This window comes from Oryctolagus cuniculus, chromosome 13, assembly GCF_964237555.1.
Source record: "Oryctolagus cuniculus chromosome 13, mOryCun1.1, whole genome shotgun sequence".
NCBI lineage: Eukaryota > Metazoa > Chordata > Mammalia > Lagomorpha > Leporidae > Oryctolagus > Oryctolagus cuniculus.
Genome location: NC_091444.1, coordinates 63,766,350 through 63,793,903, shown reverse-complemented (window position 1 = coordinate 63,793,903; position 27,554 = coordinate 63,766,350). Strand labels below are relative to the sequence as shown.

Here is a 27,554-nt window from a genome sequence, read left to right as displayed (position 1 = left end):
TCTAAGAAGGAGGTACCTTTCTCTGAAGGGAGGAGTTGGCGAACTCAAAAGGCTTCCAGAGTCTTGGCAACTCATGACAAGAGCCTAGGGTGATTGCTGATGCCATAAACAAGAGTGTCAATTGTTAAGACAACAGCAGGAGTCACTGTGCACTTACTCCCCATGTAGGATCTCTATCCTTAATGTGTTGTACAATGTGAATTAATGCTATAACTAGTACTAGGTAGAAACTGGTTTACATGGTTGATGGTAGCCTGGGCTTGTGACTCAAAATCAAACGGGAAACATTCAACAGGAAAAATTCAAATATGAACGTTTAAGCCGGTGCCTTCAGTGCCCCCACCTCATATTGGTTATTGGAGTCCCAGCTGTTCCACTTCTGATCCAGTCCCCTACTAATGTGCCTGGGAAAGCGGCAGCAAATGGATGGCCCACGTTGGGCCTCTGCACCTGTGTGGGAGACCCAGAAGAAGCTCCTGGCTCCTGGCTTCCAACCTGGCCTAACCCCAGCCTTTGCATCTATTTGGGGAGTGAACCATCAGATGGATGATCTGTCTCTCCAACTGTTAACTTTCAAGTAAATAAAATAAATCTTAAAAAAGAGGGCTGAAAAAATAAGCATATTGTGGGATGTCTTGTTATTTTTGCCATTATTGTTTTCCTTTTGAAAAATTTGATAGTAAAGAAGGTCTTTATGTAAATTTTCCTCTTAATGTCTTGTTTCTTTATTACTGCTGGTAGCTGCAAAGTCTTTTTAAATTAACATGTCCTTTTAAGTTTCTTTTATTAATTAAATAAGTTTTATAGTCATTGAATTCTTTTATTGCTCTAAGTCATTTGTTCTAAACTACATATAACTTTTTAGATTTTTAGAGAAAGTAAAAATTTTATGTTTTTTCCCCTTTAACTTAAATACGGCTGTGAAATGCTGGATCAATAAGTGGCCTTAGAACTTAGATTACCTTTATTTTAAAAGTCACTTAGTAAATATGCACCCAAAGTAATATATGTGTAAATGAATTTACATTATTCAGAATTCTAGAATTTGACATCTGTCTAATGAATGCTGTTCTAAATGTTGCTAAATGATTAACAGTAATTAAAAGGTTAAATACAAGCTGAAGAAAAGCTTTGAATTTTGAAATGTTTGCAACAGCTAGTAATCTGACTGATGCAGACGTTTTTGTCAAAGTTGAAAAAGTTAGAGCTAATTAATTTCTTGGGAGACATATGATGAAATTGTAGGTGTGATAACATATTTGAGTAACATATGGTAGTTATGGGGCACCTTTCTAATGACTGAGCAGCCAGTTAAATATAGCCTTTGTTGGTTTCTTTTCTTTCACTGCCATTCTTTGTCACTGTGTATTTTTAAACTAATTTTGTCTTCTAGAGGTCAGCACACAGGATTTAATGATTTATATTTAACATGTTAACATGAATATGTAATTCTCTTCTAGATGGGCATAAGTTTAATAAAAGTTTTCATAAAAATACAGCCATTTCCCCCCAGTTTATACGTTTTTCCACTTACAACATTAATAAATGTGTAGGAAATTGTACTCTCCATACACATTGTTTCACTCAGATTACCCTTGAATTTGGACTAAAATAAGTGCTACTTTTACTCTATAACATGGGTGTATTTTTTCTTAAGGATTCACTGCTTGCATTTTCTTAATTTTCTTGTACAGAGTTAAAATTTCAATTTTCTAAGCATTGCTTGATAAAGACTCCATTTCACAAAAGGAATTAAAATTATTTTCATGCCACTGTGTTATTAAATAGTATGTAACACCTTGGTAGAAGACATTTTGAAATAAAGTGGTGAACAGAGGCAATTTAAAGTAGTGGCGTAATTTATGGTTTCACTGTTTAAAGGTTGGGATTTTACTGAAGTTTCTATGATTATAATCTGGTATACAACATTTTAGTCCTAACATTCTAAAATATCCACAGTGGACCGAGTTCAGGTGTGGATGCCATTGTGCTGCAGAGCCAACTGCCAGAGTGCATTTATGTTCACTTCTCTTACTCTCACTGTTCCTGCTGATTAGAGTGATGAAATGAAAAAGGAAGTGAATACTGCATTTGTAAAGTCTTCTGAAATAAAAGCAAAAGTGGTATTTGTGTATAAAATTGAGAGGGAAATAGAATTAAAAAAAATTTTTCTTCCATTGTATAGTTCAACCTTTTGACCATCTCACCTTTTTCTACATCCCTCCCCCCTCTCCACCTCCCCTCTCCCCCCCCCCCCTTCCTTCCATTCCTTCCTTCCTTCCTTTTTATTTGAGAGTTAGAGTTACAGTCAGTGAGAGGGAGAGACAGAGAGAAAGGTCTTCCTTTCGTTGATTCACTCTCCAAATGGCTGCAATGGCCAGAGCTGCACCGATCCGAAGCCAGGTGCTTCTTCCTAGTCTCCCACATGGATGCAGGGACCCAAGGACTTGGGCTATCCTCCACTGCTTTCCCAGGCCATAGCAGAGAGTTGGATTGGAAGTGGAGCAGCCGGGACAAGAACCGGCGCCCATATGAGATGCCGGCACCACAGGCAGAGGATTAACCTACTGTGCCACAGTGCTGGCCCCAGGGAAATATAATTTTAAACCTTAAAGGAAATATAGTAGATAAATTCTAGAATTATTTATTTAACATTCCTTTGGTTTCTACTCTGACATACTAGTCATAATATTAGTATATTTTTAAATATACTTTAAAAAGTTGCATAGAGTTACAAGATTCTAACAAGTTTCAGACATCTCAAATTGTTTTAAGAAAAAATCAAACGTTTTTGATATTACCACAATTGTTGTCATTTATATTTGAGTGTCCTGTGATGAATTTTGGAGCAGACATCTGTTCTATGAATACTTCCTTATTCTAAATCTGTTGAAAATTTCTTCTAATGATTGATATGCTTTAGCCAGTGGTGATAAAGATGGTCGCTCATGAGATCTGGTGGAGTATTTTGGCCTGAAGATAAACTTTCAATTGATTTCACAGTAAAGCCCCAGCTTCTCATTTAATGACAAAATTTATAGTTTAGATTATTACCTAGGTATCTGTGAACTTTCAAGTTGAAAGATAGCAGGAATCTGAAAAACAGATTATCAGCTTGAAAAATGACTTTATTCTGGGACTATATACTTTAAATAAATTGTAATAAATGAGATTGTTATGATTAGAGTCTTATGAAAGCAATACTATCGGAGTTACTGTGGGGTAAAACAATAGTATAGAGATAGATTGGTTGTAATTTGATTATCAACAGTAAAAAAAAGCTTAAAATTGAATCATTTTTCTTCATTAGAGACATAAACTATACAATTCTGTATAACTAATAGGCAATATTTAATAAAGATTGGAAAACTGGTAATTTTTACTTAGTAGAAAAATTTGATACTTGATTTGATTTCATAGTTGAATAATTATACTTATAAATATCAATTTTTTGCTTTCATAAGTTGTTAAAATATTTCCTATTCAGATAAATCTGTCTTTATGTCATAAAGTAAGTAAATGACAGATATCAGATCCATAAGCCAACATTTGAAAATCACTCTGAAGTACTTGGCCTCAATCTTGAAAGCTATGGTTCATTCTAGGAGCATTTCTGGAACAGTGAGTGAATAAATGATTCCGGAAGGTTAGAAGATTCACATTTTAAGTACAGTATCAACAGTCTTCACCTTACCATGTATAATTTGCATTGTCAGATATGCAGAGGTCCATGTTTTAACAGCTCCAATAGTTATTTTCTGAAATTACTTAATTTTGTAAAGGACATAGGACTAGAAAGAAGGGTTTGAGAAAAAGTGTGTTGACGGCTTTACTAATACTACAGAAAACAGTTCGCTTTGTGGAGCATGATGCACTCTGTCACATAGAAACAATTTTTTGGATGCTTTCATAGCCATCTGTAGAGGGTAGATCATTGATTATACATCAGTCAGATAAAAAAGATAACTTTGACATTATCTTTCCTTTCCTAAATACCTTGCTTCTGTAAAATATGTTACTTGATCAAATCATCAAAAGGACTTCAAAAGGGGGCAGTTAAAAAGCATATTACATAGTAAACTTATTGTCTATGATAACTGTTAGTATTTTGGGTTGACATAAAAAATTTTACAAACAGATGATCCAGCCCAAGGAGAATGATTATTTTTTTCCCTTTTACAATGAAAAGTTAATTTTATTAAACATTTGAAATTATCCATCTCACATAGTTTAGTCACTAAATATAAATATATACCAAAACTTATTAAAAAACTCAGAATTATTAAATTTATTTTGAAATTTGGGGATAACTATGGATTATTTTACTTATTCACAGTTACTATATATTCGGACAAAATTCTGGCTGTTTTGACCTTTAGAAATTATCCTAGCATCATATTTTCTTGTAAGATACTGGGTTTGCATCAGTGGGAGTGGTTGAGACAAGAGAGATTTCAGGGTAAAGAAACCGAATTTTGTGTATTTTTGTTTCAGTAACAAAAAAACTTTGTATGTTTCTTAAAATACATATATATTGTAGTTCTTAAAGTACAGATACTACTTTCCTTGGATAGTATTTAATGTCTTTAAGTTAACTGGTTTTAGTCCTCATTGTATAACAAGCATAGTGCTCTGCTCTTTGCATATAGTTGACATTTGATGGTCTTAAATGATTAAAGGTAAGATACCTAATATAAGTGGGATCATACAGTATTTGTCTTTTGTCACTGGCGTATTTCAGTTAGCATAATGTCTTCAAGGTTCAGCCCATGTTGTAGCATGTGTCAGAATTTTCTTTTAAGGCTAAGTAAAATCCTGTTGTATGTGTGTATCACATTTTATTTATCTGTTGATGTCTTTTAGTTTTTAATTGTGTGAAAGTGTGTTTATTTTGTATACCTTCTTTTTTTTTTTTTTTTTGACAGGCAGAGTGGACAGTGAGAGAGAGAGACAGAGAGAAAGGTCTTCCTTTGCCGTTGGTTCACCCTCCAATGGCCGCCGCGGCCGGCGTGCTGCTGCCGGCACACCGCGCTGATCCGATGGCAGGAGCCAGGAGCCAGGTGCTTTTCCTGGTCTCCCATGGGGTGCAGGGCCCAAGCACCTGGGCCATCCTCCACTGCACTCCCTGGCCACATCAGAGGGCTGGCCTGGAAGAGGGGCAACCGGGACAGAATCCGGTGCCCCAACCGGGACTAGAACCCGGTGTGCCGGCGCCGCTAGGCGGAGGATTAGCCTAGTGAGCCGCGGCGCCGGCCTTGTATACCTTCTTGAAGGGTAGTTTTACTGAGAAGAGAGTTCCAGGTTGGGATTTATTTTCTTTTACTGTCTGAAGGTATCATTCATGTGTCTTTGAGCTTGCGTTATAATTGCTTGAGAATAGGGTGACTTTTGTCCAGTGGAAGATGATCTCTTTCTGGTTTCTGCTTTTTCCTAGGTGTAGGTTTTTCATTTATCTGCCTCTGTATTCATCAGCTATCTTGAATCCAGAGGTTCCTGTCTTTCAGCAATTCAGGAACAATCTTAGGCATTAATTCTTCAGGTAATTCCTCTACCTGTCTTCCCTTGATCTTCCAGCATGCCAGTGAAAAGCTTGTGAAGTCTTCTGCATGTGTACTACACATATCCTATCCCCTTTCGGTGTTTTCCATCTTTTTCTTTTTTTTTTATGCTTTATTCTAGGTAGTTTTGCTCTTTCTCTGTTTCTTGGTATCTAATTTGATATTACACCTGTCTACTGAATTTTTACTTTTGCTCACTGTATTATTTTCTGTTCTCAAATTTCCATTTGTTTCTCTGAAATTATCCATGTCATTTATGCAGTTTGGAATTTTACTGATGAAAATTTTGTTTTTTTTTTTTTATTTTTTTTATTTTGTTGAACTTAGAGTATGCATAATTACTGTACTTGTACTCCATGGTACTTGTTCCTTAAGTATCTGAAGTCCCTGTAAGTCTGTTTCTGTAATTCGTTGTTTCTGTTGGTTCCTTTGCTTCTGACTGTCTTGACTCATCTGGTATTGGTATAAACACTGTTGATTCTTGTTTTCACGCTAATCTGTGTTCTATAAATTTGCCATGAATACTAAAGCATTGCCTTTATTTTTTTTTATTTATTTAAAAAAAATTTTTTTTTTTGACGGGCAGAGTGGATAGTGAGAGAGAGAGAGAGAGAGAGAGAGAGAAAGGTCTTCATTTTGCCGTTGGTTCATCCTCCAATGGCTGCCACAGCCGGCGTGCTGCAGCCGGTGCACCGCATTGATCCAATGGCAGGAGCCAGGTGCTTCTCCTGGTCTCCCATAGGGTGCAGGGCCCAAGCACTTGGGCCATCCTCCACTGCACTCCCTGGCCACAGCAGAGAGCTGGCCTGGAAGAGGGGCAACCAGGACAGAATCCGCCGCCCGGACCGGGACTAGAACCTGGTGTGCCGGCGCCGCAAGGCGGAGGATTAGCCTAGTGAGCCGTGGTGCCAGCTTAAAGCATTGCCTTTAGGGAAAATAGGGGATTTAGGTTTCTGCAAGTCTCTGATAATAAAATTTTCAGCAGCTGATCAATATATGACCTTGTTTTATGTGTGTTTCTATTTAAACACACATTTAATACATATTCTTGAGTCATTCATAGTAAACTCATGGCCACCAGCACTCTAACTCATGCTTGAATCAAGCATATTTAAACACATGTTTTTTTCTGTAAGGCACATTATAGCATTCTTGCACTGAGGCACACTAAAACATGTCATTAGCAGCATACCTGGGGCCATTTTAAATGGTGAAACCGCCAATAGAAAGAACAACAATATGAAAAGGATGTTGTGGGAGAACTAAAGCAAGAAGGCAGAGCAACACCTTGTTTAACCTAATCTTGAAACGTTGAGCAATTCAATTTTTTTGCCATTCTGTACATGTCTGCAGATGGCCACAAAAGCACCTGGAGTATTGATTTTTCGGTTATAAGCAATTTTTGGTGAACATTTGAATTTGCAAATACAGAATCCTCAAATAATGAGGATTGACTGAGTTTGTGGGGCATGATGTTTGAAACTTACTTGTAGAGATATGGATACTTGAATTAAGTTATCTTCCCCCGAGGGGATTTTATTTTGTATGTAGGTGCGCCATGCCTTAGAGGCACTAGCAGTACACACTCTAATTCAAGTTCAGGGCCCGAGACTTCCTAGTCTACTCAGATGTTGGGAATGTAGGCTGCAGATATGTGCAATAGCTAGTTAATTTTTTATTTCCCTATTACCATTTGAAAATAGCCACTTGTTATTCCATCTTAATGTGGGAATTGATTTATCAGAGTCTTCATTTTTGTCCAACATTTAAATTGTTCTCTGTGGAGTTCCATCTAAATGACCTTATCTGGCATTTATGGAAGTAGAACCTCCCTTCCTTTTTCCCTTTACTTACTTTTAATTTCTTGTGCCTTATGATTTTTCTACTCTACCTCTTTCTTTCATTTTTTGAAGCATTTACTATATTTGTTTTATGATTTAAATAATGGTTCTCATTTAAGTATATTTTATAGGCTTACACTAAAATGTAGCTTTCAGATCACTTCAGTAATATGGAAAATCAGTTCACTGATTTTTAAAAAATGAGGCCTGAAAATTGGAACAAGACTGATTTTTTTTTTCTTTTTAACTTATACAGTTAATTCTTAACTATCATTTTATTTTGGAAAGGTATAGTATAAAACATTATTTCTTAATTTAGCTTCCGCTTAAGTTTTTATTGTATTTTATCCTGAGACTGGCCAGTGTGGAGAAGTTAAATTTGATTGGTATTGGCTTTCTTTTTCTTGCCAAATATGCCCTTGATTTTATTTTCTAGGCAGCAGAGCCAGTGATCCTATTAAAACTTAAGTCAGATGATGTGGCTTCTCTGCTCAGAAACCTCCTGTGGCTTCCCATCTCACTGGGAATCAAAGCCCAAGTGCTTTCCAGGATCCACGGCTCTAGATGACCTGGCTCCTCCTTACCTCTCTGACGCAGTTTCCTACCAGGGCCCTCCGTGTTCTCTGTGTTGAAACCGCTCCTGCTTTTATACTTCCCTGGAACATGTCAGACATTTTCCGATCCCAAAGTTTGCTGTTCTCTCTGTTAAGAAAGCTGTGCCCCCTCATCACTGATTAATAATTAAAGTTATTCATTTTGATTTTTCTTAAAAACTACCTTGGCCCAGTGCTGTGGCATAGAAGGCTGAGCCTCCGTCTGTGGTTCCAGCATCCCATACAGGCACTGGTTCGAGTCCTGGCTGCTCCACTTCTGATCCAGCTCTCTGCTAATGCACCTGGGAGAGCAGTGGAAGATGGCCCAAGTGCTTGGGCCCCTCTACCCATGTGGGAGACCAGAAAGAAGCTTCTGGCCTCAGCCTGGCCCAGTCTGTGCCATTGTAGCCATTTGAGAAGTGAACCAGTGGATGGAAGAGCTCTTTCTCTCTCTCTCTCTTTCACCTCTCTTTCTGTATCTCTGCTTTTCAAATATAATTTTTAAAAAATTTATTTATTTACTTGGGAGCCAGGAGCTTCCTCCAGGTCTCCCACATGGGTGCAGGGGCCCAGGCACTCATGCCATCTTCCACTCCTCTCCCAGGCTGTGGCAGAGAGCTGGGTTGGAAGAGGACTAGCTGGGATGCTAATCAGCTCCCATGTGGGATGTTGGCACCACAGGCGGAGGCTTACTTAGCCTTCTATTGCCATAACACCAGTCCCTCAAATAAATTAAAAACAAAAACAAAAACAAAAACCTACCTTCTTAATGAGGCTTAATTGATGACCTTATAATTGAAAACTTTAGTCCTCTGCAGAACTTTATATTCCCTTCTACCTGGTTTCCTTAAAGTAGTTGATTTTTGTCTGCTTTTTCCTACTGTGCTCCCAGGGCCTGTAAAAAGAGCAGGGCTTTTAGTATTTGTTGAATTGAATAACAAATGAATGGGTGAAATTTATTATCCCAGCCTATTCAGCTAAGCCAGGGCTTTGCCAGGCTGAAGCCAGGAGCCAGGAGCTTCTTCTGGGTCTCCTATATGAGTGCAGGGGCCACTTGGGCCAACTTCCACTGCTTTCCCAGGTGCATTAGCAGGGAGTTGGATCGGAATTGGACACAAACTGGTAGCTTTTATGGAATTCCATCACTAACCTCCTGTATTACAGGGCTGACCCCTGTTACTATTTTCTAAAGAGGTAATTTGAAAATATGTAAATATTATGTTCCCATATAACTTGCCCATTAGCTTTAACATTTGAAGGTGTTTCTTGGCACCAACCTTGTGGTGTAGTCAGTAAAGCCACCACCTGTTGTGCTGCCATCCTGTGTGGCCACCGGTTCCTGTCACAGCTGCTCCAATCTAGCTCCCTGCTAATGTCCTGGGAAAGCAGTGGAAGATGGCCCAATTGCTTGGGCCCCTGCACCCATGTGGGAGCCCGACAAGAAGCTCCTGATTTCGGTTTTGCCCAGCCGCAGCTGTTGCAGCCATCTGAGGAATGAAAAAGTAGGTGGAAGATTGTGTGTGTGTGTGTGTGTGTGTATCTCTGTCTTAACCCTTTCAAATAAATTAATAAGTAAATATGAAAATCTTTAAAAAAAGATTTATTGTGTTAATTGGCACTAAGACAGGTATTAACTGTTAATTTTCTAATTGCTTATTTTTCCACATTAATAGGTTAGCAATCTTCAATAAGAAATCTCCACTTTTGTTGATTCCTTTTTTTCATTTATATTAATATGAGATCATGGGTTCTTGTTTTATTCAAGGAGTTTTAATTCTTACTACATGTGTGATATACAAATTGTTTTGGATTTGTCCAGTGAGAGCCTCTTCAAACTTCTTTTCAAACTTCTTGTGCTTTAACATGTCTGTATCATTTGAGCATCTCCTTACTCTCTGACACAAGAAGATGTTCCAGTCTCATCTTGCAGTATGCTTACCTGTGCCATGTAATCAGCTGTTTTCCAAGGAATCCTATTTTCTTTTTTAAAGATGTATTTATTTTACTTGAAAGAGTTAAACAGAGAGAGAAGGAGAGGCAGAGAGAGAGAGAGTCTTCCATCTGCTGGTTCACTCCCCAGTTGGCTGCAATGGCTGGAGCTGCGCTGATCCGAAGCAAGGAGCCAGGAGCCTCCTCTGGGTCTTCCACGTGGGTGCGGGGCCCAAGGACTTGGGCCATCTTCTGCTTTCCCAAGCCATAGCAGAGAGCTAGATGGGAAGTGGAGCAGCAGGGACTTGAACCGGTGCCCATATGGGATGCCGGCACTACAGGCAGTAGCTTTACCTGCTACACCACAGCGCTGGCCCTCCTAAGTTCTTTTATGTGTAGAAAATGACATTTAGAACCCCGAATCTGGATACTAGTTTTGCTCACTGTATAGTGTCTTTTTTCTCAGTTCCTTTCAGTAAATAGAATTGGGAAATATATGTATGTTGTACACATTTATACTTCTATTAATTTCTGTATCTGTATGTTGAAAATTGTTGGATTACTATCTAACAACAATTGGTTTATTGTAGCTTCACCCTTTGCATATTTGTAACTTAAAGTGAAAAATGGGGTACAGTTTTCTGTAGCATCAGTCTGCTATATGTAAGCAATCTCTCTCTCTCTCTTTTAATGATACACTTGTTTTTTCTTTAATGATGTATTTATTTGAAAGGCAGAGTTACAGAGAGAGGGAGAGAGATCTTCCATCTGCTGGTTCATTCCCCAGATGGTGGCAATGGCCAGGGCTGGACCAGGCCAAAGCCAAAAGCAGCTTCTGAGTCTCCCATATGAGTGCAGGGGTCCAAGCACTTGGGCCATCTTCTGCTGCTTTTCCAAGGTGCATTACCAGGGAGCTTGATTGGAAATGGAGCTGCCAGGACTTGATCTGGCACCCATATGGGATGCCAGTGTCACAGGCAGCAGCTTTACCTGCTGTATCACAGTGCCAGCCCCTGTGAGCAATCTCTTAATCATGATGGCTTCTAGTCCTTGTGGCCACTGCCTTGATGAAGCTTAACCGCTCCCCTTGTTGTCTGCTGTTGTGCCTGCAGCTTCCTAACTCTTTTGGCTGTGCCTGATGACTTAAAGAAGAAAAGAGGCACCTTCATAATGCATAATTTGGGATTATAAAGCCTCATGCTGTGACCTTTTTGGTGAAATTGCTTGTAATATGGGCTTATTTTGGTGTCTTTAGTTCTGAACCTAATTAATGGCTAAATTAAAAGCCAAGGTTATTATAAAATTATACTACATAAAATAATAGTTTGGAGAATCCTGAGAGTTTTTATAGTAATTTAATTTATAATTCTGTTAACATAGAAAATATACTTAACACTAAGCTTATTTAAATCTTAAATGGTTTTACCTTCTTTTCAGTATACTGGTAATTGAAACATTCCAAAGATATAATCTTTTTTTTTAAAGATTTATTTATTTATTTGAAAGTCAGAGTTACAGAAGAGAGAGAGAGAGAGAGAGAGATCTTCCACCTGATGTTTCACTCCTCAATTGGCCGCAGTGCCTGGAGTTATGCCAATCCTAAGCCAGGAGCTTCTTCCAGGTCTCCCACATGGGTGCAGGGGCCCAAGGACTTGAGCCATCTTCTGCTGCTTTCCCAGACTATAGCAGAGAGCTGGATCAGAACTGGAGCAGCCGGGTCATGAACCTGTGCCCATATGGGATGCTGGCACTTCAGGCCAGGGTGTTAACCCGCTGCACCATAGCGCCAGCCCCTCAAAGATATAATCTTTAATTTCCACTCTTTTGGGTTGGTATCCACATGCAAGATGCAGGTAAGGAACAGGAAGAAGCCTTTATGAGATAAATTAATTGAAGTTTTGTTTAACCCAAAAACCTTTTATTTTACTTATACAAACATCTTGCATTTCATAAATACAAATTTAGGAACATAGTGATTCTTCTACTCTCCCACCCTCCCACCCACCTTCCCACCCTTAATGAAGGATCTTCAGTGATATGTTTATTAATTTGGCAAATATCTCTTGAACTAAATATTTCATACACAGCAAGCCACTGTGGTGGGAAGGTTTTGAATCCAAGCCTTCATGGCATAGAATTTAACTTCAGAACATATTTTCTTCCCCACCCTTTTTTTGTTGTTGTTGTAGAAAAAGGGATGATACTCACCATTTATTTATTTATTTTTAAGGATTGATTTATTTGAAAGAGTTACAGAGAGCAAGAAATAGAGAGAGGGAGAGAGAGAAAGTCTCACACCCACTGGTTCACTCCCTAAATGGCTGCAACTGCCAGGACTGGGTCAGGCTAAAGCCAGGAGCCAGGACCCTCATCCAGGTGTCCACACTGGTGCAGGGGCCCAAGGACTTGAGCCATCCTCCACTGCTTTCCCAGTGTACCAGCAGGGATCTGGATTGGAAAAAGAGCAGCTGGGGCTCAAACCAGAGCACAAATGGGATGTGAATGTTGCAGGCAGCGGCCTCACCTGCTGCACTACAGTGTCAGCCCCATATTTTCTTTCTTAATAATTTTATTATTTATTAGAAAGGCAGAGAGAGAGAGACAGAGAGAGAGAGAGATCTTCCATCTGCTGGTTCACTCCCCAAATTCTTGTAACAACTAGGGCTGGAGCAGATTGAAAGCAGGAACCTGGAACTCAGTCCGTGTCTCCTTCATGGGTAGCAGAGACCCAAGTACTTGAGCCATTACCTGCTGCCTCCCAGGGTTCCCATTAGCAGGAACCTGGAATCAGAGTGGAGGCAGGACTCAAACATGGGATGTAGACATCACAAGGTGGCCCTTAACTGCTATTCCAAATGTCCTCCCCCAAGATCCTATAAATTATAAAGTTTTTAGTAGTCAGTGCTAACTAAAAATTTTAATTATCTTCTTGAAGATTTGAACATGTTCTTTTTTTTTTTTTTTTTTTTTTTTTTTTGGGGACAGGCAGAGTGTACAGTGAGAGAGAGAGACAGAGAGAAAGGTCTTCCTTTGCCGTTGGTTCACCCTGCAATGGCTGCCGCGGCCGGCGCGCTGCAGCCGGCGCACTGCGCTGATCCGATGGCAGGAGCCAGGTACTTATCCTGATCTCCCATGGGGTGCAGGGCCCAAGGACTTGGGCCATCCTCCACTGCACTCCCGGGCCACAGCAGAGAGCTAGCCTGGAAGAGGGGCAACCAGGACAGAATCCGGCGCCCCGCCCCGGACTAGAACCCGGTGTGCCAGCACTGCAAGGCGGAGGATTAGCCTAGTGAGCCGCGGCGCTGGCCTGAACATGTTCTTTTACTTACTTTTTTGAAGCAGTTTGCCTTCTTGTTCTCTGCTGAGATCAGATGGTGGTGGAGTAAAGACTGAATTTAAAGATGCGGGGCATTTGGGGAAGTGATGGTAAATCAAGATGTTCTGACACAGTGGAAAAAGCATGAAGTCCCCAAGACTAGTAGAAATAAAAAAGGATGAGGGAGAAGAGTATGTATTGAGAAAGGAGGTAGAATCAGTCCAAGGGTCTGATACCTGCTTATGGCCAATTCTGTGCTTAGAAGATGAGATGAACACTTAAATTTCCTTTCCCTCACCCATTCCAAAGGCCTAAATTCAGAGGTAGGGTACCTGATACTAACTAGTCCTGTTTAACTGAGGTATATTGTTGTGACAGCATTCTCTAAGTTAACAATTGTTTCCAGCATTATTCTCTGGAACAAAGCATTCAGAGTTAAGCTATTAGTGAACATAAAGGCTGCAGACACTTAAAAACCAAAGGAATACATGCAAAATGCTTTTGTTACTTAAAAATTTAAAAATCTATTTGAGTGTAAAAGAGTAAACTGAGAAGTTGAAAATACTAAATCCAAGATTTGTATGTAATTGAAATGAGGTTGTTTTAGAAAATTAAATTTGGCAAGTGATTAATCCTTAATAAGGAATAATTGTTTTATCTATTTTAGGGAAAAATTAATTTAACAAAGCTATTATTATGTGAAATTTAGGTAATGAACATGGGAAGTACATAATTTTCGTAACATTTATAGCATCGACCACAAAAAAGGCTGAATTAATTGCGTCAAATACAAAGAATGTTCATTTCAGAATCAAAGCTGTTCAGAAAGCTCTGTTTGTGGTTCTTATAAGTAATTCAGCATTTCAAGGCTATTTAAAATTGCTATGCTGTGTCACTGTATTAGATAACACCTTTTAGATGCATATGCTTGATTTTTGTATCTTTTCCTCCCTACTTTTAAGAATTGGGAAGGTTTTTTTCTTAGTTAAAAATGTTCTCTCATCTAGTGATTTCTGGTGTACCCAGAAAATCTGGTTGTGTCCGATACTAAAACAGAGCCATTCTGATGGCACAATTTACGCCCCATGCTTGACATTGACCCAGCTCAGCAACTGGCTGTGAGCTAGTAGAATTTTGGTTTGGTGAGGTATTGATTTGAGTCGTAGATTCGCTAGTCTGAGTGGTTTTAGACAGTTGTAGGCCCAGAGCTAAGGACCCTGTGATACGTAAGACCTCGGCCTTGATCATGTTCTGCTTTTCTGTCCTCCTCCTCACTTCCCTGTTACCATGGGTCCTGTTTTGGTTCTTCATGTGTGCCCCAGGCCTATTCCTCTAGACAAAGGTCGTCCATTCAGCAGTGTTTCTGTCTTCTCTGTTTTGCATTTCTGAATCTGAGCCCTCTTCTATCCAGTCCCACCCCTGGCCCCCAGATCCCATCCTTCCCCAAACACCCTGCCTGGATCAAAGTGTTTCTCCTCCCACAGCAGTGGACAGGGCCACCTAGCAGAATGACCCTGCTGTGTGGTTCATTCTGACTCGCTCTTCACTAGACTAAGGAGAAAAAGAAAATAAAAAGAGTTTCTTTAAAAACATGAAGATAGCACACTCCCTCCTCATAAGAAGAAATGAGACTGTTACATACATAAAATTTAGAGAAAATATTGTTTCTTATAATATTTAAGCTTTTTGATACTTAAATCCAAATCCAAGGATTTAGCAAGAATGTCTGCATCATTTATCATTACCTTGCATATTCTTTAAACAACCTGTCATATTTGGTCTAGGAACATATTTTTTCAGACTGAAACTTACCTTGTGGCAAATATCTTCATATTATAAAAGTTGTATAGATCCTTAAAATGTGTTGAAATTCACGGTTCTGCTAGTAATTTTCTAGAGGTATATGTCTTCCATTTCATAGTCTTTTTGAGAAGTGGTTAAAAATATATTTTGTTGGGTGTAAATTAGAACTGTCACAAGTTTTGAGGCTGCTTCATAGAGATCATAGAGGGTGAATGCTTAGAACTGTGGTGAGGATGCTGTTTGGGGTGCCTGAATTGCATATCAGGGTATCTGGGTTCAGGTCTCAGCTCTGCTTCCATTCCAGCTTCCTGCTAATATGCACGGGGTTGGGGGAGCAGAAGGTGGTGACTCATGGGGTCCCTGCCTTGCATGTAGGAGAGGCGGATTGAGTTCTAGGCTCCTAGCGTTGGCCTTGGTATTTGGGGAGTGAAGCAGTAATCTTTTTCTCTGTGTCTCTTTCTGCCTTGCAAATAAAAATAATACAAAATTTTTAAAAAAATTGTGGAAAATGAAATTAAAAGCTAAGTTTATTTTGATGCAAAGTTTTATTTTTTGGAATCCATGCATACATTTTTCATGATGCATAGTTTCTGTGAACTTTTTGAAGATCTCTTGTAAATTACAGAGCAACATTCACAAGTACAATTGGTCCAATTAGCTCAGAATTAGAATTTTTTTCTAAGCATTCTCTCACTTCCTATGGTTTATACTCTGATTATGTTAGTGCCAACAGCTAAAGCCAAAGGAAGTCAAGTTTTTTTAAAATATGATTTTTATCATTTCTTTTTCATAAATTGACCAGGTATTCAAGTACTAGCCTTAATCAATAAACTGTACTAAGAAACTGCTACGTGAAGAGTAGTGTTTCAATTCAAGGCATTTTGAAGAAATACCCAGAATTGGAAAATTAGAGCATGAAGCTTGCTGCCTTCATAAAATACAGTATGTATTTGAGAAGGGGGAGGGGGGTTATACATAGAGTGGCACATGGTATTTGTAAGTAAACATATAGAATTAAAAAGACGTTAGGGCAGATCCAAAGGTGACATAAAATACATGTTAATATAATATAAAAATCAGTTCATTACAGACAATGAATTAGGAATGACTGGACAGTGATAGAGACAATGATTAGAAATTATCAGGGCAGGTTTAAATGAAGTAGGTTTGAAGCAGCATTTTGAGGAAAGGAATGGTAGATTAACAGAATGTAAATTTGGGATAAATTTATAGAGAAATTAATGTTCACTTAAAACTGAATCACTTTGACTGAAGGAATAAGACTTCCGTGGGACTGGCGCTGTGGCGTAGTAGGCTAAGCCTCTGCCTGCAGTGCTGGCACCTCATGTGGGCACTGGTTTGTGTACTGGCTGCTCCTCTTCCCATCCAGTTCTCTGCTAATGCCCTGGGAAATCAGTAGAACATGGCCAAAGTGCTTGGGTCCCTGTACCTGCCTGGGAGACCGGGAGGAAGCTCCTGACTCTTGGCTTTGAATCAGCCCAGCTCTGGCTGTTGCGGCCATTTGGAGAGTGAACCATTAGATGGAAGACCTTTTTTCTGTCTCTCCCTCTGTCTGTCTGTAACTCTGCCTCTCAAATAAATAAGTGAAGTCTTTAAAAAATTTTTTTTTCATTGCTGCTGCTGCTGCTGCTTTTTTACCAAAATGTATGAGGCCATCTTACGTTTAGATAGTATGAAAAGGAAAAATAGGCAAAAAAGGAATCATGAAGGAGATAGAATAAAAGGATGGCTGCATTGTAGAAACCAAGTAAGACAGCAATTATTGCAACATCATGTAAGGATTCCAGCAAAAGGAAGCTATTAAAGAGGTCACTTATGACCTTACTGGTGACTTTCTAGAAGCCAGTGTCAGTAAGATAGTGATGGTGAAAAGCAAATTATTAGAAGTTGAAGAATTAATGGATATTGAAGAGAAAGAGGACATCATTATAGATTTTTTGGTTATTTTTTGACAAGAGGAAGACAAAAAGATTGTAGGAGGTTAAAGAAAGTAATTTTTAGGTAGGGTGTGTTTAAGCATGTGCTCATAGGTTTTAGGGAAGCAGTCAAAATGCAGAGGGAAATTACAAAGATTAAAGAGAGATACAGTCATTGATATTACCAAATCCTAGAGATAAATAACAGAAAAAAATGAACACAAGGAAAGGGGTTAATCCTTAAAAAGGAACATATGTATGTTTTTCTTTGACATAAAGGAAAGGGGGTATTCTAAATAGTCTTTGAAATGGAGAGCTGGTAGTTAGAGGTTATTTACATTTAATGGTTTCCATGTTTCCTATGAAGTGAAATTGTTATAAAATGAGAGAGATGGGGTTTGATAAAGAAAGGCTTGAACAGGATAAAGAAGATATGGCATGACTGCTTTGGAAAGATGATGATATGATCATATCAACTAGAAATGAATGAAATAATTTCCCAAGGTTGCATGAATTATGATGGATTCATTTGGCTCAGTCTCCTGATTTAATAGAGGAATACTCTGAAGAGTTACACAGAAAACAGGTAATATAATATACCTGGGGTGGAAATTGGTAAAATGTGTACCGTGAAAGAAAAAGATGAGAAAAACATAGGCTGATCGTGGATTCTATAGGAAATGACTTGTAGACAGAAACCTGTAGACTGCAGAACTAGAAGATGTAGGACTAGAGGTGTTAAGGAAAAGGAGGAAACAAAAATTTCAGTAGTGGGGAAATTGAAAAATCAGCTTAAAATATTAGAGGTAGAATATTCATGCAATGCTATTTCCAAGAGATGGAGTACCAAACACTCACTGTTTGTTAGAGTTGCCACTAGATGTCACTCTGACTCACATGCTAAGGCTAGCTTTGACACACTGAAGATTCAGGACTTTGAAAGACACACTCGCATACACATACACAAACAGTGTATACAGGCAGTCTCTAAGGGCCTGTGCGTCTTACTTTTCAGAAAACGCCTCCTTTAGAACAAAAGTAAACCCTTAAATTTGAAAAGTTCATGTGATTACTACTATCTTTGCATTGTTGACTTACTTTGCTAATCACACTGATACTAGTCTTCTAGTGAACTTTAAAATTTAACAATTTTATGAAACTTCTACATATAAGATTATTGAGTTATTTTCTTAATGTTATTTTAGTTATTTGCTAAATGGATTATGGTTAATGAATTTTTAAAATTTTATTTATTTTTATATTTTTTTATTTCAGAGACAGAGACAGAGGGAGACCCAGACAGATACACTCCATTTTATGATTCATTCCTTAAATGCCTGCAATAGCCAACGCAGTGCCAAGCTGAAGCTGGGAAACTTGGAACTCGATCCAGGTCTCCTACATGAGTGGCACGGACCCAAACCTTAAACCTCAGTTACTGCCTCCCAATGTGCGCCTTAGCAGGAGGGTGGAATTGAAAGCAGAGCAGGGATACAAATCCAGGCCCTCCAATGTGGGATGCAGGTAGCTCAGGTGGCACCTTAAGTGCTGGACCAAACCCCTGGCCCAAGGGTGTTTCATAAGCACTAATAAAACGGCTCATTTCTTTGTGGGCAAAATTGTGCATGTCAGCACCTGAGTTGTGGGTGTAAAATGTCACTCTGTGTCACCTTTTTGTCCTCAACTAGAAGGAAGAATTTTTATCTGATTCTTGTTTTCTATCCTGATCAATTTAGTTTTGCCTCTTTTATCTTCATGTTCAAATATAGGGCTCATGTTTAGAAAGCTAACCAGACTTCTTCCCTCCCCACGACTTTTTCCAACTTGATTTTTTCAAAACCTCTGAACAATTGTGGATGACTGTGCAATGTAATTATTAAACAAACTGTGGAACATAATTATTAAACAAGCATGCAGAAAACCAGGCAAACCAACAAACAAACCAAGTTGATTTCTTTAAAACATATATAAACAAGATAAAATATTCTATGCATTTTGCAACATGTGTTTATGCCCTTATGTTTTTATATGTGTTAACTTTTCCTTCACTTGACACAGGAGGGATGTGAGATTATACAGCATTGCTAGAACTGTTGGGTTCCACATAAAGCAATCTGCAGATTGTGGTGGTGGCAGAAGCACGGTGTCACAGTTTTTGCATGTGATGGGTTTAACCATGTATCCCAGGCTTTGTGCAGAACTCATTTCGTTGCCAGCTAAGTAGCTTGTGATTCGTTATTCTCTGAAATTGTTTCTAGTCATGTTTACAAGAAACCTATAGTATATGTTAAGTGAACTTTTTTTGCCTTTTGAGTTTTGTTGTGTTTATGGACAAGTCAGCTTGTATTTTGTTGTGGTTTTTTGTGGCCCTTTCAGCGTAATACCAGACCTTTCATTTGGAAAGGAGCCTGTTTGCTGACATCATTGTAATCTGTGTAAAAAACAACTATGAATTAGGAAAGCCCTTTGCAACAAGTGGCCAGGAGTAGAACTTGTGGCATAAACCTGGTAAACTTCAATGAAGAGAAAAAATACACTATTCGGAGTAGGTAGCAAATAGATAGTTGCAGATGCACTGCAACCTGTTTGGAGAATTGCAGGTAAGATTTTCTCTTGACTCCGAAAAAAGAATGTCTCATTGACTTTTAAGACCAAATGTTGGGTAATATTTTGATCTGTTCGTTGCTGATATTTTTCTTTAATCTCTTCATTGTCTGTTAGAAGAACATCATTTTGCTTTTTGTACAAATGAGCATAAATATGCTGCATTTGCTGAGGTGCACTAAGCAGAACACAAAAGTAAGAGGTCAGTGGAAGCTGGAACATAATTCTTTCCCCAAAGTGTGTTGGAACAGTCATTATGAATTACATAATATGATAAAAATATTAAAATACAGTGTCTACATGTTCCAGTAATGAGATTTCTCTGCAGTTCTCTTTTGTCAAATTCATGTTGCCATATAACTTTCAAAGTAAAGCATCTTTCTGACACTTCTTGTTCATATCTGGAAAGTTCATATCATTTCTGAAGAGTTTTACAGTGAAAAGATACTCCTTTTTAGGAATATATTCCTTTGTTATGTTGAACAATACTTTTTTAGATAATAGCCATCTACATGCTCCGTCTTTAATCCTCAAAGGCCTTAACCTCCATTAGGAACAAATGTAGATTTTTGTTTGCTTGAAATAGCTTCCTGGGCGTGTAAAAACCCTTTTGACATCATTATTTAGGGGCTCCCATCCTCCCAGTGGAATCACAGCCTAATACAAAAACTTTGCAGCTGGTGAGATCCCAAAGCCCCTTTTGATGATTGTTGTTGAACTCAGCGTGGCCACTTGCAGTTGTGCCTTTCCTGTGCTGGCCCACCCCCCCCTCGTGTTCATGTTCCTAGTGACAATAAGATTTCTTCTGAGGTAAAACACAGGGCTGAAAATTTCTGATGCCTTCTTTGTCCTATTTTCCTCCTGATTTATTTCCATTCTAAGCATATTCATGAATACTGGAGATGATCAAGGGAAAAGACACCCCCTCCTTCATTGTCTCTGATACACTCATTTCTTAAAATAAAATGAACTACTGGATACGGAATCATTAAATGTGCAGAGATCATGGAATTCCTCCTGTTTTCTGCAGAGAATGTTAGTTTAAAATACAAGTATACCAGGAATCAGAGGTTCAGTCTGCATTCCACCTGTGACCTAGTTCTTCAAACTTGGAAGTTTCTTCTTTTCTTCCTGTGTACTCTTGATAAAATAAGGGTAGCAAATATTCAAGCAAGTAACAATGAATGATTTATTAACTCAGTGACACACTGTTTGCCAAGGCATTGTCTATATTGAAAAATTTTCTCTAACACTTCTAACTTTAACTTTATCAAATATTTGCTTATATTGCTGTTATTTAGAGGAAAGACATTACTTAAGATGTAACATGTGTAGCTCATTGAAATGTATAAGGGTACTTCAAGAAGATCATGCAAAGTAAGACTGAAAGATAAGTTTATTTTGGTATAAAATTTTTCCAAGTTTATGCTAATAAAGGATCTTCAAAAATCCATGAGAATAGGCATTTTGAAAAACTATGCAAGGGGCTGGTGATGTGGCATAGTGGGTAAAGTCACCGCCTGCAGTGATGGTATCCCATATGGGCACTGGTTTGAGTCCTGGGTGCTCCACTTCTGATCCTGCTCTCTGCTGTGGCCTGGGAAAGCAGTAGAAGATGGCCCAAGTCCATGGGCCCCTGCATCTTTGTGGGAGACCGGGAAGAAGCTCCTGGCTTCGGATAGGCGCAGCTCCGGCCATTGCAGCTAACTGGGGATTGAACCAGCAAATGGAAGACCTTATCTCTCTCTTTGTCTCTCTCTCTCTGTGTAACTCTTTCAAGTGAATAAATGATTTTTTTTTAAAAAGAAACTATACATTAGTTTCAAATTTTTTTTGCACCAAAATAAATATATCTTTTAATTTCAATTTTCCAAGAATTTTTTGAAGTACCCTCAAAAAGATGGAATACATTTTAGTCCTGCAGTTAAATAGGATGAGATTTAGGTATTATCAAAAATAACAAACATATTGAGAAAGATCTGAAAATACAGAGGACTGAAAGGCCAACATAGTGAGGGATGTTAAATTACTGAAAAGGGGACAGCACTGGTTAGTGGGTGAAGCCACTGCCTGCAGTGCTGGCATTCTATATGGGCGCTAGTTTGAATCCTGGCTGCTCCACTTCCAATCCAGCTCTCTGCTATGGCCTGGTGTTGCAGTTGATTTCTCAACAATGTTGCAGTGGATTCGTTTCTGAGAGGAGGAGCGTGGTGGGGGCAAGAGGCGCGTAGTCACCACACGGACCCTGGGAGTCGGGTGAAAGCGGGCTTGAGGCAAGCAGCTGGCAGACTCGTTTATTTCAGTTGGTACAACATCTTACATAGCCAAGACCAGCCAATCTGGTCAAGGGGCGCTCTATGCCCCAACCAATCACAGCCTGTTGCCAGGCAGTTTCCGTTCACCATATGAGTTTCAAATCCATCCAATCACAGCCTGTTGCCAGGCAGGTTCCGTTGCCAGGTGGGTTTCAAAGCCATCCAATCACAGCCTGTTGCCAGGCAGGCTCCATTGCCAGGTGGGTTTCAAAGCCATTCCTGAGTAACTGACCCTTGCTTGCCAGTGGCCACCTTAGCATGGCCTTCTCATTCCACCACAGCCTGGGAAAGCAGTAGAAGATGGCCCAAGTCCTTGTGCCCCTGCACCCTCGTGGGAGACCTGGAAGATGTTCCTGGCTCCTGGCTTCGGGTGGGCACAGCTCTGGCTGTTGCGGTATCTGGGGAATGAACCAGCAGATGGAAGACTCACTCTCTCTCTCTCTCTCTCTCTCTCTCTCTCTGTCTCTCTCCCTCTCCCTCTCCCTCTCCCTCTCCCTCTCCCTCTCCCTCTCCCTCTGCCTCTCTGTAACTGCTCTTCAAATAAATAAATAAATCTTAAAAAACTGCTGAAAAAAAGATACGGAGAAACATTTTAGAATATAGAGAACATACACTTATGTTTAAGTTTAGTAAAGTAAACACAAAAATAGAGCTAACTGGAAATAGAAACAAAGCAAAGTAAAAAAAAAAATCCAATGAATCTGAAAGATGTTTTTGTTTTGATTCTGCATTGGGAATTTGTGTCATTGCAGTTTGTTCATATTTTGATTTGAGTTGTAGAGATTTTGCTATGTTAATTTTTTGAAAGTCTACATAAGGCATTGGTTTTTGGAAATTGTTTTCCAGATCAATAAAGTGCGCGCGCGCGTACACACACACACACACACACACACGCACGCACACTCACTTTACATAGTGCTTATCTCTTGAATTAACTAAATCCAACTTCAATGGCATGCTATAGGAAATTTTTTTGCATAATAAAACCTCCATACTTGCTGTCAGATTCAGTGGGCAGGAGAACAGGTTACAGGGCAGAGTAATACGTTCTCCTTCTGGGGAGCTGTCTGCTAGTACCATCCATACCACCACTTTTGTGACTCTGGGCAAATCACTGCACCTGTTTTTTTTTTTTTTTTTTGTAACATAAGTCGGATAGACCTAAACTGTTTTCTGAAATCTCTACATGTTTCTGTTTTAGAACTTAGACCATCAAAAAGGACATTATAAGAAATTTTAAGTCCTCACCCGTTACTTGGAAAATAATAATGTTTGGAGAATTTAAATGCTTAATTTAATTTAATTTAATTTAATGTTTTTTAGTGAGTGAGGATCCCTAAGTACAGTTACCACACATGAAATTCTCTCTTGGTGATCAGAATAGCCAGTTCAAACATTACCTTTGAAGCTAGTAAGGGTGGTGCCAAATGAGGTAAATCAAGATTCTAATTCTGTTACCTGTAATCAGGGTTTTTTGTTTTTTTTTTTTTTTGACAGAGTGGACAGTGAGAGAGAGAGACAGAGAGAAAGGTCTTCCTTTGCCGTTGGTTCACCCTCCAATGGCCGCTGCGGCCAGTGCGCTGCGGCGGCGCACCGCACTGATCTGAAGCCAGGAGCCAGGTGCTTATCCTGGTCTTCCATGGCGTGCAGGGCCCAAGGACTTGGGCCATCCTCCACTGCACTCCCGGGCCATAGCAGAGAGCTGGCCTGGAAGAGGGGCAACCGGGACAGAATCCAGCGCCCCGACTGGGACTAGAACCCCGTGTACTGGCACTGCAAGGCGGAGGATTAGCCTATTGAGCTGCAGCGCTGGCTACCTGTAATCAGTTTTTAATGTAACCTTTTCCTTCAAATGTGAGAACATGCAAACAAGCAAGCAGATCATAAGGATATAGCTCTGTGAATTTTTACAAGGTGAATACACCATGTAATTAGTGCCCAAATAAAATAACAATTATAAAGCCTTTGCCTTCTACTTGAGACACTGTGCCTAGCCAAGTTGTCAGGGGAACTTCGACTTCTACCCCATCTATGAGTAGTACTTGGTGTTAGTTTCTCCGGTTTTTGAATATGGAATCATAGGGCTTCCTTTGTTCATCATTTTATTTGTGAGATTTATCCATGTTGTTTCATTCATGCTTGTTAGATTTTCACTGTGTGTCTAGACCATAGTTTATCTGTTCTGTTTGGCATATGGGTGGTTTTACTTTTGGGCTATATGTTTTTCAGGATGTGTACCTTCACATTTGTATTGGGTATAGATCTAGAAGCGAGATTGCTGGGGTTATAGAATACGCTTATTATATTCAGCTTTTATAGATACTCCTAGGTGTTCCCTGAAGTGTTGGTTCTTCAGATTCCCATCAGCAATTTGTGAGTTTCATTTGTTGTGTATCCTCATCAGTACTTGAGATTGTTTTTATCATTTTAATTATTCAGGTAGATGTGTTATGAAATGGCATTGTTGTGTTAACATTTCTTTGATGACTAATAAAGTTATGTATTTTTCATATATTGTTATTTGTAGTACTAAATTATTTTATGATACTTGCATTTAAAAAACTAGGCTTTCTTATGTGAAGTAAGAGGCATCAAAAATTAGATATTTTCTAATATACATAGTCACTGTATCTCTGTATTTGACAAATTGTGAAATTTTTTGAAAATCTATTCCAACTTAATAAAACTACTCTCTGAATTTCAAACACAGAATGAACTTCACATGGTTATTTTTAGTGTTATTAAGATTAGTTATTGCTATTTTGGAAAACACAGCTATCAAAATTAGTTTAAACAAAGGATTTGCTTTTTCCTGCCAGGAAAAAGATACTGTACATTGTAATATATATAATGAAATTGATTTATCTAATGAATTGTGGTTTAGAGGTCACTTACAACCTAATCTTTTAACACGCAGCTTGCAATTTCCTTGAGCAGTATTTGAGAGTCACTTTTCTGAGGCAGAGATCAGCTTTTCCACCTGCTTTTACATTTTCCATCTTCGCATGCTGTTATGTTGTGACTGTAATAATCTGTTTCTGGCCAATAGACTAAGAGTGAAATTACTTTGTGTCAGTTGGGAGAGACAGTGAAGAACTGTAAACCACCTCCCTGGCTTCTCCTACATGGTAGGGTGTCTGTGTTCTATAGGGTGTGTAGCAAGCTAGTCTTGGTCTGTCATTGCAGTTTGTGTTAAAGACTCTAATAAAGCTTCATTTCAGTAGATGGTCCACTTACAAATTTTATTTATTTTAGTCTAATGTTTTTGTTTGTTTTTGAGGTAGCCTGGAACCCTTGGCTTCTTTCTGCAGCCATGATTTCTGTGGCTTTGAGTGCTTGCTCTCTTTCTTGAAGACGAGGACTCAGAGAATATCCTTATGAAGAGAAATAGGTTTATGATGGGAAAATAGAAGTTTGTTTTGCTATCTCTACTACCAAATGAGAAACAAACATAAAAACAAATGTTTAAGCTTTCTGATCACCAAAATTTCATATTTACTATTTACATGGAATCCATGGTTTTCATAGCATTAAGAATGGGTCCTAACTATGTAGTTTTACTATTTTAAAACCTTTCTCTTTGGGAAAGTAAATGGGCAGCCATCATAGGGAGGCACATGACTCCAATTAGACCAAGGAGTATGAAAAAGATCTACAAATATTTAATACTGGGAATACAGAGTACTTACAGCTTAATTGGGATGAAATGTATTTAGAAAACTCAAGTAATTTTAATTTTCAATTCTTTTCATTTTTAATTGCACAAAAGTAATTTTTCTGAACAGGGTAAATTTGCTTGTTTCTTAGCCTTTGTTTTGTTCAAGAAACCAGTGGTTAACCTGAGTGATTACTAAGGTAGGAAGTCCTTTATAGTCCATCGTGTGTGCTGCTCTTCTTTTCTTCAGTTGCTTAAACAGTTAGTAGAAAACTTGGAAAAGTGAGCTATGTAGCACAAAGAAATGCTCTTAAGTAGGACAAAATTGGTTAGGAAATTAAAATGAGTAAGAAGTATGCAATGGAAACATGAAACACTCTTATTGACCTAGATAAGTATCTTATAAGACTATGTCCAATAAACTTACAAAAGAAAAATTTTGATTCCCTGTTTATCTACCATCTAGTTATTATTTAGCTTAATATTCTTACCTATAATTTTTAAAATATTTATTTATTTGAAAGGCAGAGTTAGAGGCAGCAGCAGAGAGAAAGAGAAAGAGAAAGAGAAAGGTCTTCCATCTACAAGTTCACCCCCAAAGTGGCCGCAATGGCCAGAGCTGCACCAATCCAAAGCTAAGAGCCAGGAGTTTCTCCTGGGTCTCCCACATGGGTAGAGGGGCCCAAGGACTTGGAACACATTCTTCCACTTTCCAAGGCCATAGCAGAGAGCTAGATCAGAATTGGAGCAGCCGGGACTTGACCGGCACCCATATGGGATGCCGGCACTGCAGGCGACGGCTTTTCTCGCTATGCCACAGCACTGGCCCCTTACCTATAAATTTTCAAAATTATGTGTGATAGATATGTCATTTTTAAAACTTGATTTTAGGTTAGAAAATATCAGCATGATGAATGTACCTTAATACCTTATTGGAATAGTTTTTTATTGGTGTAATTGGAAATAGCTGTTCTAGTGCCACTTTTTACATAGTAGTGACTTGAGAGAGGGAAACAGAAGCATTCAAAGAAACAAATCACTAACAAATCTGCAGAAAATACCGATATTTGTTTTCATGAAACAGGTCAGAAAACGTTGAAGTCTTTGAAGAATGCAGCTGTAGTTCATACTGCTAGTGTTCTTTATTGATGATAAAAAGAGAGAAAGATGGGGCCGGTGCCGCGGCTCAACAGGCTAGGCTCCACCTAGCGGTGCTGGCACACCGGGTTCTAGTCCTGGTCGGGGCGCTGGATTCTGTCCCGGTTGCCCCTCTTCCAGGCCAGCTCTCTGCTGTGGCCAGGGAGTGCAGTGGAGGATGGCCCAAGTGCTAGGGCCCTGCACCCCATGGGAGACCAGGAGAAGCACCTGGCTCCTGGCTTCGGATCAGCGCGGTGCGCCGGCTGCAGCGCACTGGCCGCGGCGGCCATTGGAGGGTGAACCAATGGCAAAGGAAGACCTTTCATGTCCACTCTGTCTGTCAAAAAAAAAAAAAAAAAAAAAAAAGACAGATGGTGCCGGCACTGTGGTGCCGCGGGTTAAGTTGCCTTCTGAGGTGCCGGTATCCCATATGGGTGCCAGTTTGAGTCCTGGCTGCTCCACTTCTGATTCAGCTCCTTGTTAATGTGCCTGGGAAAGCAGTGGAAAATGGCCAAGTGCTTGGGCCTCTGCACCCATGGGGAAGACCTGGAAGAAGCTCCTGATTCCTGGCTTCAGACTGGCCTACCTATGGCTGGCTGTTGCAGCTGTTTGGGGAGTGATCCAGAGGATGGAATATCTCCCTCTCTGTGTCTCACCCTCTCTCCCTGTAATTCTGACTTTCAAATAAGTAAATAAATAAATCTTTTTTTTAAAGAGAAACAGAGTCATGTACATGTGTGAAGTTAATATTATTCGTGTTAATTTCCTAGATACAGGGCTAACATTTGGTTCAAAAAACAGGTTTCTAGGTATCTGAAAAAGAGACCCTTCCCCTCAGATTTCATACCCTGGGACTTTAATAAAGA

The 27,554-nt window shown here is 39.2% G+C and overlaps 1 protein-coding gene and 1 pseudogene across 5 annotated transcripts in view; both read left to right on the top strand.

Annotated features, from left to right (window-relative positions):
* The window catches only part of AKT3 (AKT serine/threonine kinase 3), a 307,020-nt gene that overhangs the window by 67,542 nt on the left and 211,924 nt on the right, over window positions 1–27,554 (top strand). The gene's annotated exons all lie outside the window — the stretch shown is intronic.
* LOC127483466 (protein LSM14 homolog A pseudogene) overlaps window positions 1–27,554 on the top strand; it is a 58,177-nt pseudogene extending 30,623 nt beyond the window's left edge.